The sequence below is a fragment of the Marmota marmota genome, unplaced genomic scaffold, assembly GCF_001458135.2.
Source record: "Marmota marmota marmota unplaced genomic scaffold, marMar, whole genome shotgun sequence".
Classification (NCBI taxonomy): domain Eukaryota; kingdom Metazoa; phylum Chordata; class Mammalia; order Rodentia; family Sciuridae; genus Marmota; species Marmota marmota.
In genome coordinates this window covers 691,223-703,327 of record NW_025999897.1, presented here as the reverse complement: position 1 = coordinate 703,327, position 12,105 = coordinate 691,223, and the positions used below count along the sequence as shown (strand labels likewise).

General features: G+C 34.7%; 1 protein-coding gene across 8 annotated transcripts in view; it reads right to left on the bottom strand.

The window, feature by feature from the left end:
- Positions 1-12,105, bottom strand: part of Tanc2 (tetratricopeptide repeat, ankyrin repeat and coiled-coil containing 2) — a 429,902-nt gene that overhangs the window by 219,495 nt on the left and 198,302 nt on the right. The gene's annotated exons all lie outside the window — the stretch shown is intronic.

The following is a 12,105-nucleotide window of genomic DNA, read 5'->3' as shown; positions in this document are numbered from 1 at the left end:
GGAAGGATCTGCTGATAGTTGTTGCACCTCATGGATGCATTAGCCTGGGTTACTATGTAACTGATGTCAAACTTTCCTTGGAGACTAGAGGCATGGGGAGCAGCTGAAACAATGCAAATTTATTATCCATAGTCCCTTTCTGCTCTTCACCACCGCCCATGATCCATCTGTGTTGTTTCTGAACAGTTGATTCCAGGTTTTAAATAGTTGATAAATCTTTGAGTTTGTTTTATGAGCTTTTCCTGTTTTTCCCCTCAATTAAACTTTTTTTTTTTCAAGAAGTTTACTGTTTGGCATGGAAATGTAAGAGTGGAATATTAATACATTTTAGTTTAGTTCTGTGATATCAGGAATTTTTCAAAAAAATTAAAAGATGGAGCTGGGTGTGGTGGTGCATACCCATAACCCCAGCTACTTGGGAAGCTGAGGCAGGAGGTTCACAAATTCAAGAACAGCCTAGATAATTTAGCAAGAAAGACCCTTTCTGAAAATAAAATTTTTAAAAAGGGCTGGAGATATAGCTCAGAGGTAGAACACCCCTGGATTTAATCCCAGTATGGAAAAAAAACAAACAAAAGAAGACCCCAGACATTGGATTATTTCGCGACTATGAGCTGCTAGATCTTATATCTCCCTGGGAAAACATAGCACTATTGAGTGACTATGGCAGTCTATGGAGAACCTCAATCTTTAGGCAGAGTGTTAAGATCTGCCAGAAACAAATGTATACATAATCACCTTACTTAGGATAAGAGTGCCACTGAATATTTCAAATACCATGATGGTATTTTCAATAACTGATGACAGATCAATATCTCTCTGAAAAAAATGAATCCTCTCCATACACAAAATAATTCCAGATGGATTATAGATGCAGATGTAAAAACCAATCCGACTTCTAGAAGATAACCTAATAGAATATCTTTAAGATGTAGAATCAGGTAAAGATTTCTTAAACAAGACACAAAAGGCACTCACTAGAGAAAAAATTAACAAAGTGAAGTTCATTAATAAGACACAATTAAGAGAGAAAAAGACAAGTCATAGAGTGGGAAAAGATCTGTAATTCACATAACCAAAAAAGGACTATACCCAGAAAATATAAAGAACGTCTACAAATTAATGATATTCCAATTAAAAAATAGAGACCAAAGGCAAATATCAAAATTGCCAATAATCATATGAAAAGGTATTCAAAGTAACTGGAAAATGTATATCAATATCATAATGAGTTACCACTATAAAGGTACAGAACAGAATGGTACATCATACAAACATCTAACAATATTAGGTAAAGGAACACTTTGAACACTGCTGTGCTGGTGGGAATGTAAACTGGTAGCATGAAATTCACAAAAATACTTGGCTCTTTTAAGATGAAAAGACTGAAACCCTATGACTCAAGTCTGCTACTAGTTACACACCAAAAAGAAAAGTATACATAGGTACATCAAAAGACATGTGATGAATGGGCATGGCAGTGCATGCCTATAATCCCAGTAATCCAGGAGTCTGAGGCAGGAGGATCACAAATTTAAAGCCAGTCTCAGCAACTTAGCAAGATCCTGTCACAAAATAAAAATAGAAAAATAAAAAGGGCTAGGGATGTAGCTTAGTGGTAGAGATCCCATGGGTTCAATTCCCACTACCAAAAAACAAACAAAAAAACCCCGAAATGTAATAAGCATTTGAGCATTCATAGAACTTTTCATAGGAGCCAAAACTGAAAATGGTCATCAACAGTGGACAAACAATAAAATAACAGCAATAAAAAAAACCTCAAGAACATGTTGAACAAAAAAAGATAAATTCAAAAGAATACATAGTAAAGGATCAAATTTATATAAAATTCAAAAAATGATGATGGCTGTCAGAATTGTGATATTTTTATAGGAAGTGGATAATGACACAGAGGAAGCAGGTGGGAATCGTCTGAAGTGCTGATAAAGTTCTATATCTTGATTTAGGTGATACTTATATGGGTTTGTTCACTTCACAAAATTTCATACAGAGAAAGAATTACTATTTTGGGCACGATTCTTTATGTTTTTCCTTATTTTAAAAAAATTATAGAAAATATATTAAGGACACAGGACACCGACCTTGAGTTTGTAGCAAGTCACAACATTTGCTTTTTTTTTTTATTTGAAGAAAGAAGTTCAGAGTTATAAACAAAGAAATAATGCCACACATATTTAAAAATTTGAAACTTCTTTACATTCTTCAAATCAGGAATATTAATTAAATATCAACAAACTTGATACCCTAAAATTTTAGATCATCTATTTAAAGTTCCTGTTCTAATCAAAGACATAAATCTATAAATCAAAGACTTAAAGAAAATTATATGTGAAATATTTTATGTTTTAAACAGATCAGCAACTAATGAAAATCTTCATTTTTAAATGGGATTTTTAGGGATTCTGTGGAACAGAAAGTCTCAATCCCTCTTTTTCCTAATATCTACTGCACTGAAAGGACACAGCTGCCAAAATAAAAACAAAACAAAAAGGACAAATAGTAACACTGGGAAGACATACTGAAAGCTGAAGGCTGATGAGAACAGGTAAGATGCTTCATTTCCCAGAATGCACAGAACCAGGGAAGTTTCAGGGGACAGTAGCAAGGCAAATAGCAAAAATCTTACATTTCTACAGTTTCCTGTCTGACAGATGTTGGTGGATTCACTTGGAGCTAAAGACTATACCCACTAAATGTGGTCCTTGGAGTTACAACCATTCCTATAGTCAAATCGTTACTTGAATACAAGGTGGAATTAGATGTCAAGTGAAATTTCTATTCTTCTGGAATTAGCAAGTAGGGCCCAAAGGGCAAAGGACAAAAGGCATTAATGATTTCAAATTCTCAGTAGTGACCTCTGGGACCAACTTTCCCCAGGTTAGCTTGAGATAGTCCATTTCAGTAGGAATGGCAATACAGTTCTCTCTTTCCCAACTAATTCATGCCTTCTAATATGCATGGGAAGTTCATGCCTGTGTCTGTAGACTCCAAAGTTCTAAAGTTTACAAGGTTACAGAGGGTTCTATATAGCATTCGAGCTCATCTACCCTCCATTTGGTTAACTACAAACAGTGAGAAAAATGTGCTATATTATGATGATGACCAATAGCAGGAAGACAGAAACTTCACCAATATCAACCTTGGTAAAAATCAGTTACCAAAAGATCACCAAGAAATACAGGCAACAGGTCCAAAATAAGGAAAATTAAAAGAAATAAAGAAATAAATAAAAGAAATGGGGGCATACTCCGTTAAAATAGAACAAAGAACAATGGAATAAAGGAAGGGGATTAAGGGGGAAGGTGGAGGGACGGGATAAAATCTGATCTAACTTTCCTATGTACATATATGAATATACTACAGTCAGTCTCACCATTATGTATATCTATAAGGCACCAATATTAAAAAAAAAACTATAAGTAAATAGCAGAAAGATCAGTAGAATATAGGGAAGGGAATGGGGTGGCGGGCGGAGTACTAGAAACTGAATTAGACACAAATAATATTCCATGCCTTTATAATTATGTCAAAATAAATCCTAATGTTATATATAACTAAAAGAACTAATAAAAAAGAAAAAGAAATATATAGCCAACAACAAACCACAGACCACAATATAAGGAATATCTTTATTTAATCTCCTTCCTCCATACCCAAAGAAAACAAACAAAAATAAAAGGAGGGGCTGCAACAGTGGCAAACTAAGTAGGAATGTACATACCCCTCTAATGCTGACCCAAATCTCCAGTGCTTAACACGTAGAAAGCATTCAAGAAATATTTGCTGAAGCCAGGTGTGGTACACACCTGTATTCCCAGTGACTTGGGAGGCTGAGGTAGGAGGATCCCAAGTTTGGGACTGGCCTGGGCAACTTAGTGAAACCATGTCTCAAAATTTAAAAAAGAAAAAATGGGGGAGGACTGGGAATGTAGTGCAGTGATAGAATACCCCTAGATTCAACTCCCAGTTACCCCCTTCCACAAAGATGTTATCTGAACAAAATATTTTTTAGAGAAGGATATAACCAGATCTGACTATAAGGCTGTTCTGATAGCAATGTGGAGAATGGATTAGAGGAAGGTGAGGCAGAAAGACCAGGAATTACCTTAACTTCATAATGATATAAAAAAAATAAACCTACCTATATATCAATCAAATATTCCTTCTTACTTTTTAAATACCAACATTGTTCCTTTTATTTGTCTTAGTTTTCTGTTGCTATAACTATAACTATAAAGACTAGAATTTTATTTGGCTTATGGTTCTGGAGACTGAGAATTTCCAGATAGTGGTACCATCATCTACTTGGCATCTGATGAGGGCCTTCCTGCTGCATTATAACATGGCAGACGGCAAAACATGGTAAGACACAGAAAGTGTGCTTACACAGGCCTCATCTTTTTCTTATAAAGCCACTAAAGTCATCAAAAGGACTCCACTCATATGACCTCATCTAATTCTATTAACCTCTCAAAGGACTCCCCTCCAAATACCATAAACATATAAATTTGAGGATTAAGTTTCCAGCACATGAACTTTTGAGGAACACATTAAAACTATAACACAATATGAAGTGAATCTTTCTAATTGCATTTTAGATCTTATTATCTCCTGTCTTCATGGAAAGTTAATATAAAAGATAATCCTTTCTCTTTTAAAAATCCATACTCATACTTTCAGATGTGTTTTATGCATTAGTTATCAAACATATCCAATACTCTTCCAACAATAAATCACAGACAACTTTACTTCATCATTCTTATATCAGTTAACAACAAAGTAAAGCAACTGGCATTAAAGATAGATACGTCAATGTACCTAAGAAATATTTTACAAATTAAAGGAAGTATTTGAAATTAATGTAATAGATGATTGAAATTTTAACAGTATAGAAAGAAAAAAGAATTTGTAGATTCAAATTCTGACTTACCAATTCTACATAAATATAGAACTCTAACATGAAAACTGACTAAATACAGCATATTTAATGTTGCTGTAAAAGAGTGATTTAAGTTTATTTTTGGAACAATATTTATAGTAGTAGTAGTACTATTACTACTAGTAGTAATATTAACAATAACTAACATTTATTGAGATAGTGCTGCCTGGCATATTTCTTAGTACATTATATGTATTGAATCATTTTCTTATCACAGTATTCCTATCTTAGAGATAGCAAAAATGAAGTACATAATGATTAAGTTCTTGCTAGCTCATAGCTCAGAATAAGTGAAGTAACAGTCAACATTTGAGTCCAGACTATCTAGTTCCTGTGCCTATGCTCTTAGCCATTTCATCACTCTGCTAAGAAATATGTGCTTTTAAAAAAATCTTTATTTTACTTTTATGTGGTACTGAGAATTGAACCCAGTGCCTCACGCATGCCAGGCAAGCACGCTACTACTTGAGACACATCCCCAGCCCTGAAATATGTGCTTTTAAGTACAAATTTTCTATATGGTTATTTTATTTATTTTTGTCTTTAACAGAATCCAGAAGAATTATCTGATTATAGACAAATGACAGACAATATAAGAAAGCACTAATTCATTCAATAATTACTTATTGAGAACTTCTGGCATGTCCAGCACTGAGTTAGGCACCAAATGTGCATTTATGAACAATAGGCACAGTCCCTATCATTAAGAAGCTTTACAGCTTCATGGGGGAAATAAAAATAGTTTAATTAAATCATGGCAATTAAATTCTGTGATAAATATAATGCAGACAAGACAGAGGATGCTATAAAAAGAGCAACACTATATTTCAGTACATTTTGGATTTTACTTTTCCTGACAACACTAATTCTCCACTCCTTGATGATTTACACTTTACAACACATGCAAGAAGCACCTTGAACTTAAAGTAGCCATGGGCAATGGGATTAAATAATGATCAAAACTGTCCTAAGAAATCAATATCTAAGGATAGGATTGTGGCTCAGTGGTAGAGCACCTTCCTTGCACATGTGAGGCACTGGGTTTGATCCTCAGCACCACATAAAAATAAATAAACAAAATAAAGATATTGTGTCTATGTATAACTAAATTTTTTTTTAAAAAAAGAAATCAATATCTAATGGCTAATGTATCCAAATCCTTCATCTACATTCCTAACATGGTGGGCAGCACACAAATGATAGACAAAATTTATCTCTAGTTCCATACTCTCTCTTAATTCTCAGCATTCTCTTAGCATTTTCGTTGCACTGTTTACATTTTTGTTTAATATCTATTCATTATAAACTGCTTATTTTTCATCTACTTCAACATGATATCTCTTTTTGTCATATTTAATCAAATAAACCTATGTGTTCTGATGGAGTTGTAAAAACTATGATTAACTTGGTCCAAATTGTCAAAACAAACCTGGTTACTGGAAAGTGGGTGATTACTACTAACAGGGGCTAATATTTGTCCTAATAAGTGCTGAAGAAGTTATAGGAGCTTCTACATTCTCCCCAAAATGAATTCCTAATTATGAGAATCACTGCCTACCAGTTGTTGAAAAGATAATCAATGGCCTCTAGTTCATCTTTACTCACAGAACAGCTGGTTTAAAGCAATGATCCATATTTCTTAGTTCCCTTGGGAAGAGTTGAAGATGAGGGGAAGAAATTAATGAACAAGAGTGGCAAAAACCTGACAATTCTTAGGACAGGGGAATGTTTAAAACTTAACACAATGAAGGGTTGTTGGGCTTCGGCATTCAATTTTATTTGGACAACAGGACACTTGAAATATGCCTGTATGAATGGACTAGGTATTCTTGTCCTCTGGTGATCTCTAGCTGATGGACTTCTAGCCTGAGCCTCAGAATGAGCACAAGTAGATATAAGCTCAACTCGAAACTTACAGCCATCCAGGAAACCTGCAGCCCAGATGAGAGACATTTTAACTAATACTATAAGCCTATGAGTAGGGAAAAATGCATAATATTGGTTAAAAATTCTGCTTTATATTTGCTGTGCTTATAATGAAGTAGGATACAAACACAGTGTAACAAATAGAAAAGAAAAAGGTTCTTTGTACTCATACGCTAGGCCAAATCATATAGTGTTTCATTTTTAAGTATAAAATTTGTAGCTAAACCAAAGAAGCATGTTAATTATTTAACCATTTGACACTGTTTTCAGAATTTTAAAGAACTGAAAGGAAAAAAATGAAAAAATCATCTTCTTCTTTTAATTGAAATGACTATTACTATACAGGTATGGGGGGAGAGTTCAAGAAATTCACTTTATATAAAACATTTGGTATACAGTGGCTTTTACTTGTACTATGTCAGGTAAAATGCTGATAAGAAATCCAAATGAGGGGTGGGATTTTGGCTCAGTGGTAGAGCACTTGCCTAGCACAAGTGAGGCTCTGGGTTCAATCCTCGGCACCACATAAAAATAACATAAAGGTCATTGTATACACCTACAACTAAAATAAATGTTAAAAAAAAGAAAAGAAAGAAATCCAAATAAAAAATCCTTTACAAATACAAAATATAGAAGATTATGACTATGTCCCAAATATCTCGCACAAAACTCTTTTCCTTTCTTTAGTTTATATTTAAAAAAATCCTAATTTGTTATCACCTTACATAACACTGTCCTTTGAAAGACACAGTCATTTAAAAAAGAGATTTAAAAGGATCCATATTAAAAGATTAAATCTCAAATTTCTCTGAAAGTATATGACATGGATAAAAGCCTACTTTCTGAAGATTGGCTTGGCCCTTGGCCCTTAAACTTGCACATGTAGTCATAAGACCTATAAAACTGTCAAGTTGGCCTACCATTAGTGTCAAAGTGCACTTCTACACTTGAAATTTTATATTATAATGTGTAACAAAAACACCCATAAAACTAAAATATAAACAGTAACATTATCCTTTAGTGTACCACCTAATTACTGAAAATTTTCAATACAAGTTCATTGTAGATATTTTAGAAAGTGCAGAAAAGGATAATAATGATGATGATAAACAATAACAGGAAGGGTGCTAATATCTAGTTTGTTTTATCTGAGCTTATAAAAAGCATGTGGCACATACATTACTTTGCATAATCATAGTAAAAACCATATAATAGAATAAAATACCTATTTTATCACAACATTACAAAGAATTTTTTCAATCAATTACTATTTTATTATTTTTAAAAAATGTTTTTATTAGTACAGTATAGTGATACATAAGAGTGGGGTCCATACTGATACAATAATTTATGCATGGAATATAATTTACTCCATTTCAATCCCTGGTGCTTCCTCGTTTCCTCCTTCTCTCCTGCTACTCCTCTTCCTTTCCTCTACTGGTCCTTCTATTTTTTTTTTTAAATTGGTGTTTATAGGTAATACATAAATGTGGCATTCACTGTGGTATATTCATATATGTACATAGCAGAATTTCTGACAAGTGGGTATATTTTATGAAAGTTATTCATAGTAAACAGAAGAATCAGAAATCGAACGCAGGTCTAACTATAAAACCCAAGCTCTTATTTACTAATATACGCAGCCTCAAGAAAGAAAATTGAAACTCCCTACAAGCCCATCGATCAGATACAAGCTCATAAGCATAATTTCACATATTTTACCCAACGGTCCTTTTCCTCTTAAGCAACCACTGTTCCAGTTTGGTGTATTCTAGGTATTTTATTCCTATGAATGTGTGTAACTGTAACATGTAATATATAAAATTCAGAAATGTTATGCTAAACATAATGTTGTATGAAATTAAATCAAGGCCCAGAGAAGTTATATGATATGTTCCAGATCAAAAGACTAGTAAGAGAAAAATAAAAATTAAAACGTAATAAGACATTTAACTAAAAATTACCCTAAACTTTAAATATTTTTTTCTGCTTATTTAGAAAACACTTCAAGAAAGGCTGGGAATATAGCTCAGTGGTAGGGCTCTTTCCTAGCTTTGTGAAGCCCTGGTATCAATCTCCAGTACAGGAAAGAGGACAGGGGGATGAAGAGAATGGACACTTTAAGAGAGTGTGCTAGGGCTGGGTTGTGGCTCAGTGGTAGGATACTTACCTAGCATGTGTGAGGCAATGGGTTCAATTCTCAGTACTGCATATAAATAAGTAAAATACAGGTACATCAACAACTAAAACTTTTTTTTAAAAAAGAGTGCTATACTTCAGAATTACCAGTCTAATAATAGATTTATCTAATATTTTATGAGAATTTATTATGAGCCAACCATTTTGCTAAGTGCTTTGTGTATATTAATCTGATTGAAGTTATCTCCATTTTTTTTTAACAGATGAGGAAACTCAGGCTTAGAAAGGCTGACTTACTCAAAAATCATGCAGGTAATAATGTCACAAGCAAAAAAAACTACGAAGTATAGAATGAATCTGCTCTCTTATTTTAGGAATTGTTCTATTGAAATGACTGCTATCATTTGGCTACCCTTTTTCATAAAAATAGATGTGGCTTTGTCCAATACATAAAACAGAATTTTCTACCTTTCAATCTGAGGGTAGGAAGGCATACTTAGAGAATTCACATAGTGACAGGATTATCAGGCAATATATTTCTGGACTATATTGTGTCCATTTCAAGTGTTCAGCAATAAAACCTGCTGATGGCCCTAGAGAAATCACTTAAATTCTCTAGGGCTCAGATTGCCCATTGTGAGACAATTGTTAACACAGTTCCCTGAACATCCCCAAATCTGGTGAATTAGTGACATTAACACTATTAATCATCTCCATGGTTGTAGCTGCAGAATCAAAGCATGAGGTTTACTTACATATTTCTCATGTTTCTTGGATACAATAAATCTGATTTGAGGAATAATATATCGGGTTAGATATTTTAGAATCTAATGCTATATAGACTGAAGAACTCAATTTATTATGACACATGTCTGGATCAACAGCTATATCCCAAAATAGCTTTCCTTAGACTTTGCATGCTAAACAGCAATGACTTGGTCTGGTTTGATCTACAATTTCCTTCTATATATGTAGTTCAACACAGAAAAGTTAGACATGACTACACAGATGCCAGGTACAGATGGAAAACTAAGAAAAAATACATATGTCTCAGACACAAATGCTTTATTCTTTCAACCTAAAATATAGACACCAAAAGGTTTAAGGTTAAATACAGAACAACATGAACAATTACTCTCCAGAAGTCACCAATGGTAGAATAAACCCTCTAGACTTTTAGCCTTGTTCACTCTATCATTTGTAGAATGTCTATATAGCCCTTTAACTTTGGTTCTTAAAAGTATGAAGCCTCTAACAGCAGGTTAGGCATCAGCTGGGAATTTGTTAGAAATGTTTGACCCATTCCAGACCCACTGAACCAGAATTTCTGGGGGTTGGGCCTAGTAATCTACATTTGGACAAGCCCACCAGGTAATTTTCAAGTGTGCTAGAATTTGGGAACCACTGCTGTAACCTTTAATTTACAACTACTGCTCTGTAAAATGTGGTTTCCTGAATTTGCAGATGATAATGAGTAAAGCTGGTGGACAAGAAGATATCAGAACACACTAACTTTAACTGTTTTATTATGTAGGAATATACAATAAAATATGTTCATGTTTCTGTTAGTATATCTTATGTAAAAAATATTCAAAAAAGCTGGCTTAATATTTGTTTTGCAGAAGTGCAAAAATCCTTTCTCTCTTATCCTCTGAAAGTTCCATAATTGAGTCTATGAAATAAATTGCCAGCAAGACAGTTTAATCAGAGAAAAGGCATAAAAATTAATTATGGGGGGGGGCAATCAGTGGAAAGCAAAATGAGTACCTGAACACTCAGTGAGATCTAGAAGCTCATACCCACTTCGCAAAGGAGATTGGAGAGAAGATGTGGGCAACTTTGGGAAGAGTAAATGATTTGGTGATAGCCTGTGACAAAGTTTGTCTGGGCCTGGTATAGACTTTCTTAACCCCACTCCCAACCCCCCACTTGGGTAACAGTAATCTTCCCCAGTAGATGAGACTCTCTGTGAATGGATTCAGGACAAATGAGTTCCTTGTTCCTTTTCTGAAGAATCTATCTTTAGGCAGATAAGGAAACATCAGAAAAAGCCCCTCTCTGCACTGCTTTGGGAAGAAAGAAGGGAAAGAGGGCAGAAAAAGATTAGAGACACCTTGGTTCTGAAGCCTTCCAAGCTTCTTTGGTTCAAAGTACTCAGGATGTCAAAGCATCATATTTCAGGGTATAGTTTTCTAAATTCCAAAAGTTTGTTTTATGAGTAAACACATCAATTCAGGTTCATTGTTAATTTTTGATACTATGTAGAGACAATGAAAAACCAGCCTCTACCTCAGAGCAAAGCCTGTCCAAGGAAGGGACATCACCTTTGTCCTTGGAAAAACCCACAGAGCACTCCTAGGCACATTCCCACCCTGCTAAGTTGTTTATCTACAAATAACAGGAGAGTTCTGCTGCGCCAGGTGTCCCTGACTCAGTCAGGCTAGGTGGGGATCCATAGCAACCCCCTAGCAGCCACCAATCAGCATGAGATAGGGAAATACCTGGGATGCCAGATGACCCTCCCAATAGTTTATGGTGATTGATAACATGTTGGGAAACCATGTAGTTCAGCACGTACACCCCTCTTGGCTTAAACCAATCAGTTCAAATGAATACCCCTTTTGTAATGACCAATCACCCCTACCCAACTTGTTCCCGCCAGTGAATGTGCTAATCATGTTTTAGAGTTGTTATTTGATTTTCCCGCGGTGTGTGATGATTTACTATGATGTATGTGAAGTCCGTGCCCTCTCCAAAGAATGTATAAAACTGCTGCAAACCCTGGGCTCGGGGCCTCTCAGTGTCACCAGTTGCTGTGTGTGCGCGCGGAGGACCAAGCTAGCTCTCAATAAACACCTCTTTGCTGCTTACATGGATCTTGGGTCTCTGGTGGTCTTTTGGGGGTCCCGAATTCGAGCATAACAACAACAGCTTCAAACCTCAGGTTGCTACCCTCAATAGAAACTTATTTTCCAAGGGCCTAATGCCTTTATTATAAAAGAACAAACCACTATGAAGTTTCTATGCTTTAAGTCTGTTGCAGATTAAAAAAAAAAAAAAAAAAAAAAAAAAAAAAAAAA